This window comes from Polypterus senegalus, chromosome 6 (genome assembly GCF_016835505.1).
Source record: "Polypterus senegalus isolate Bchr_013 chromosome 6, ASM1683550v1, whole genome shotgun sequence".
Lineage (NCBI taxonomy): Eukaryota > Metazoa > Chordata > Cladistia > Polypteriformes > Polypteridae > Polypterus > Polypterus senegalus.
The window spans coordinates 65,249,755-65,255,955 of NC_053159.1; the positions used below are offsets into that span (position 1 = coordinate 65,249,755).

General features: G+C 36.2%; 1 protein-coding gene across 3 annotated transcripts in view; it reads right to left on the reverse strand.

Moving 5' to 3' along the window:
• Positions 1-2,972, reverse strand: part of kcnab2a (potassium voltage-gated channel, shaker-related subfamily, beta member 2 a) — a 363,257-nt gene extending 360,285 nt beyond the window's left edge. The window contains exon 1 of one of the 3 annotated variants that reach the window (XM_039756178.1): positions 2,531-2,972. The gene's annotated coding sequence lies outside the window, so the exon portion shown is untranslated. Of the gene's footprint in view, positions 1-2,487 lie in introns of all 3 variants that reach the window. The other 2 variants (XM_039756173.1, XM_039756179.1) reach the window with 2 other exon arrangements.
• Between the last annotated feature and the right edge of the window lie 3,229 nt (positions 2,973-6,201).

The following is a 6,201-nucleotide window of genomic DNA, read 5'->3' on the forward strand; positions in this document are numbered from 1 at the left end:
CTCTAAAGTTCAACATCAGTATTTTACTATGTTTGTAAATGTGTGTATGCTTTAGAAATTAAATTCATGCACATGCAGCTTGTGAATAGTTTCATACAATGTCTCTAGGACTAAAACCAACTCATCCAAAAATATAATGGAAGTCAAAGATATGGAGTTCCAAAATTAGATCTATTACAGATGTGATGTGTATTTAAATTGAAGAATGCTTTAAAATCTCAAATTATTAAAACAATGATTTATATAGATAACACAATATATTTAAGTGTATATACTGTGTGTAAATATATCTAAAAGATCTATAGAATACATAAAATGATATGTATGATTATAGTATGATTCTCCTTGATCTTGCTGCATGGATACCAGTAGACTACCCTTTAAGCTAAAATACTTAGGGGCATCTAGTGTCTCACTAGCTTGCACTTTGCAAATCATGTTTTTGCTGTAGACCACCTCCACATGCAACCGTGCATAATGGCATAAAAACGTCTTCCGCAAAGCAGAGGAAATACATGCAGTTTAGGAAACTTCAGCCACAAACTTCTCACATAAGCCATTCTAAAAAAAGTACTTTCAAACTACTTTTAACTATTTGTTCTGTGTCTGTGTTACAATCAATGTACAATGCAGCCTATTTCAAATCAAAATAGAGAATACACACTGCTAACTGACTGCTTCCACACTGCAACACATGTCTCCTTCTGCATAATGAAAACTAACAGCTGTCACTATGACCTAGCATATAACACCAAGTTCACTATAAATATATCAGTACTATACAAGAAAATTGTCTTGCTTTCTTATCAAAATCTCAGGAAGTAATTAAAAGACAGATGCTGTTTCACTTCAAAGTCATCTCAGGTACAAGTTACAGGAAATGAAGAAAATATAACAAACTCAAACTCAAATGCTGTAAGTACACATTTTATTGTCACTGAAACATAGCAATCACTTATAAATACACAAAAAACAAAGCAAAACAAAAAAAAATGCAAACCAAAGAAGAGAGAAGAAATAAAAATTAACAGAGAGAATAAAAAATTAGGCCAAAAAGAAGTATGTCAAAGCATCTGACCCACACTGATGCCTTTATGAAATTACTATAATAAAATGAATATCCACTGTGTATGATATAGTTATTATATATTAACCTATTGTAACCCCAAAAAATAAATTTTATCCTACAAAATAATGTGTTAGACAGTAAAAAATAAACAAACTGCATGAGTTATCATTGATACTGAAAATAAATTCTCATGTTCAAATGTCACTAAATATGTAATACACAGTCTCACCTGTACACTTAGGAATAAAAACAAGATAATTTTTCAAAGTGCATTTTGTTTCTATTGCTTCTTTTAATTACAGTATTTTCTTTTGTTTTTATGGTGAACCTGTAATTCACCACCAATCTTTCCATCCACCTTTTGCCTTATTCAAATTCAAGGTCATGGGGAGGCAAAACTTAAACTGGCAACTATTGAAAACAGAAATAGAAAGCCACTCTAGATATGATGTTATTTCCTCAAATGACATATTTAATCATTTTGGGCTAATTTCTATAACATTAGTAATGTCAAAAGAAAACTGGAATACCTGGATAAAACTCACACCGATATGGGGAGAACATTCATACTCCAAGCTCTCTATGGCTGGGTCAAGATTTTAAGTTGATTTCACACAGCCATGAGGCAGCCGCAACAATAACTGGAAAATCAATAGGGTAAATATTTCAGTAGTGTGGCTGTACATTGAAACTGGTGTCCAGTCTATGGAAAGCTCCTAATTTTTTAAAGGATTATATCCAATACAGAAATGCATACAGGGGAGGATATCCTTTAAAACATATACCCTTGAATCCAGTCTAGACAGGAACCACTTCTAGCCATATCATATATAGCCAATAGTTAATCAAAAAAACCAGACACTTGCGGTGATGGTCAATAGCCATACAAACTAAATTTGCTAAATGGATCATATATTGAAACAACAACAGTTTTAATTCTATTGTAAATTAACAATTTAATTCTGGCTCTTGCTACATAAATTACACATTTTAAGAATAATTAGAACAACTCTCTTCAGGTAATAACATATTCACATATTGTATTTTTTTATATAAACTATTTACCTTGCCGTTCGGCGTCTGTCATATCACAAACTCCTCCTCCCCAAACCCCCCCCCGCTTTAAAAGCCTGTGCGTTTTTATCTGACTAAATATAAAAGTACATTTACCCAACACCGCACAGAGAACCTTAAGCAATCTAACAATACTATCCTCATCTTGTCAAGTACAAGGTTACAGACGCCACTTCAAGACTCAAAGTTTACTGCCCTGTCCCCATGTATCTTGTCTTATTTATTTCAAAATGCATGACTACCTCCCATGCTCCTCTACTAGACACTCTTATTTCCTCGTGTTTATTTGCTGCCCTTCATTATCGCCCCTCCCCGGATTAGAATTACGCCCCCTGGTCACTCGCCTGTCGGGACGCTGTCCAGTCTTAAGCCGAGCCTCGCCGGTACCTGTTAAGTCCGTTTCACCGCCCGCCGCAGCTGCGCTTGTTTTTACCGCTTTGCCAAATCCTGCATGCGCTGCCGCATAAAGAACCCCCCCAGTCCGAAGCCCGCTCGCGATTCGCACCAGCCTTCTCATTGGTCCAGGCAAATATTCGGGGGCGGATTCGTTAACTGCGTCATTACTTCCCAATTGACTGACGGAATCATTTTGAAATCTTGCTTTTTTCTATTGGGCATCACTGACGTCCATCTTTCATCTCCGGCGTTATGAATGGTTAATATCCCAGTTTAAAAAACCATGACTTTTTTTCTTCTTGTATCTCTGCTGTCCTTTAACTGCAGGGGAATGTCAACGGAGAATTGAGAAAGGCATTTCGCATACTATGACACGGTGGAGTCGTTATAAGCAGTAAGGTGCACAACAGACTGTAACAGTAATACTGTATTTGACGTATGGGGCATTGTTTCTTTAAAAAAACAATTAGTACATTACATTTTTAATGTTTAATGAATTCAATTATTGCATACTATTACAGAAGAATCGTCTACCGCAAGCGCGTCCAACTTGCCGACTAGCCACAATTTAATTTGCATCCTTTAAAAACGCCGTTATGCCCTTTCACATTATTTCTTTCAGGTCCGCGTCGGTACTGTAGAGAATGCTAATGCAGCGAGCCTTTGGGAGCACCTTATTTAACTTTTCTCTTTTGCCGTATTTACTACGATTTAAAATTAAAAGCGTCTCTATTAGGATTCAGTGTGTTATTACCGTGATCCCATTTGTCACTTTTTAGCACACAGAGGTCTAGTCAATCTGAATTTTGTTCACTTCATTGTGGCCACTGCCATATATGTTATATATTTTCTTCTTTTTAATTAACGATCAACCAGTTAACAAAAAGGAGCACATTTTAATCAAGGCAATAGGTAGCTTGATACCATTTACCTGTAGTGGCTGTTAAAAATGAGCTCTGTTAAGAAAATTATTTAGGTGAAAGAATTAGCAAAAATTAAACATTTTGTTGATTTTATTTCAAAAAATTAAAAGTACTCATAAGATTTAAACCCAAAAATATTTAAATCTGTGGCTAAGTGATTTGACTTCAAAAGGATGAACTCTGTTTACCAAAGCAGAGGGTCTTTCAAAACTTGTCCATAAAGACTCACCATTGTATTTTGTGTTTTTCTTACTCACTGTCTTGAAAGTATATTTATTCACCTTAATTATTTTTAAAAAGGCAAAATATCATATAAAAATAAGATTTTGCTTTTTGGCAGTTGGTTGGTACAATAATATTCCAATGGTCAATCAGCTATTTAAATCAGACGGAAGGCTATATAATTACCTTGAATTTTTAACAACATGTAAGACTGCAATATCCCTTAAAGAGGTTTCTACTTTTATACTATTTCAATATGAATTCATTGCTCTGGAAGATAAGCTTAATGCATCTCCCTTCAATTTCTCTTTTAAAACCATATGATAAAGCACTATGAAAGACATGCTTTAGGAAGACATACAGAAAGATTGGATCATTGCTTCATTGTAGGCAAGTGGCTATTCATTAAGTAATGTTTTATTGAAAATATGCATAAAGATCTGGTATTTATCACTGATATATTTTTAATAAAAGATAAAGAAATGGGTGGCACAGTGGTAGCGCTGCTGCCTCGCAGTTAGGACACCTGGGTTCGCTTCCTGGGTCCTCCCTGCGTTGAGTTTGCATGTTCTCCCTGTGTCTGCGTGGGTTTGCTCCGGTTTCCTCCCACAGTCCAAAGACATGCAGGTTAGGAGGATTGGCGATTCTAAATTGGCCTTAGTGTGTGCTTGGTGTGTTTGTGTGTGTCCTGCAGTGGGTTGGCACCCTGCCAAGGATTGGTTCCTGCCTTGTGCCCTGTGTTGGCTGGGATTGGCTCCAGCAGACCCCCATGACCCTGTGTTCAGATTCAGCGGGTTGGAAAATGGATGGATGGATGAAGATAAAGAAATTACAGATATTATTCAGAAAACATTAGACAAAAAAAAAAAAACAAACAGTTTTTGCTCCACACGTCAGCCTAAATCTGTTTTACACATATTCTGGGAATGTATCTTTATAAAAATTATACTTATTAAGGATTTTACTATTAGTGATTTTTCTGTAATATTTTAAAACATACTGCATGATGTTTATTGATCATATTGTGAATATTTGAGCAAATTATATTTCAAAAGCCTCAATCATCTGTATTTTAGAATACCATATCCATTGAAGTTAATGAAAGACTCTCCAACCGTCCATTTTTGCAGATCTTCTTTCTTCAGGCTTATGCTACTTGCACTATTGGCTGTATGAATTAATGTTGCAGCAAGTTCTAATATTTCTAACTATCAGTCCTATACTGTAGGTGACTTCTTCAATGTCACATAGGTGGTAGGTGTGGTTTGATGTCTACATAGATCATAGTCTTATTTGTAGACTAGTGCCTTCCCTCCTGTGACTTGGGGATGTGGGTTGGGTGCCTAGTTACTTGATGATGATGGTTTTTGGTTTAGTGTTTGATTTTCAATAATCTATATTTGGAAAACTTATTTAATAAAAACGCATTCCCGATGGCAGAATGAAAGCAGGTTTATTAAGGCTTTAACTTAAGAAAAAATTCTCCACTGCCAGCTAGTATCAACCTAAAATGAAGAATCTAGTTACAACAAAAACCTGCACATGCTCTTGATACTACTCCTGGACCTATAATGTTCAGTCATTGAAAATGCAGGCACTGCTGAAAACCTGAAATAGCAGAGATTTGGTCTTGCATAATGTCCAAATGCCCCAAAACTGGATAAAGGGGCAGGGCAGGGATGTCAAGGAAAACACCTTTTAAGTTTTAGGGAAACACAGACAGCAAGCAGACCAACTGAATTCTTCAAAATATTTAGGTAACAATTTATTATTTGTCATCAGTACAGTGGTTAGTCATCTCTGTGCAGTAGGCATATTAGGAGCTTGTGATGTGCAGGTAAACCACTTGGTAAAAAAATACTTGTGAATATAAGAGCCTCATTTAGTCTTATTAAGAATTAGAGTGTATATTAAATCAAATACATATTAAAAAAACAGTCTCCAGAGAGAATAAAAAAAAATGTATAAATTGATTCAGAAGGTAGTTCCATCTCTAAGACACCCCTGCTAAGGACACCAGTTACCCAGATGGAGCCTATGGGACAGGTTCGTTGCCAGTGGACAACCAAAGAGAACGGATGTTATGAGATTGCTGTTGACAGCTTGGCACCAGCAAAACAAACAGTACGCTGCTTTATTTTGCCCCAAGCATGCTTAGCATTTAGAAACGCCTATCAAAAGCACCAATCAGAGTTGTGTTGTGTGATAAGGTCATGTCCTTCATAAGCATGGCTGATCTCATCCTTGAGCAAAACAGAGAGAGGAAGAGAGGCTGAGAGAGACAAGGGGATGCTGAATTAGCAGTTCTTCTGTTTCATGTCATCTTGTGCCATTACCATCGAAATTTGACCGCCTTAAGGATCAATGATTCTAAATGTAGCCTAAAACAAATACTAATTGCTGACTGGAGATACTGTTGGAAAGGGCATAAAGTCAATTTAAGCAAAATGTGTACCCTGCCCCCCCAATAAATGTGACGGATCCCTTCACAGCAAAACAACAAACAATAATAATACA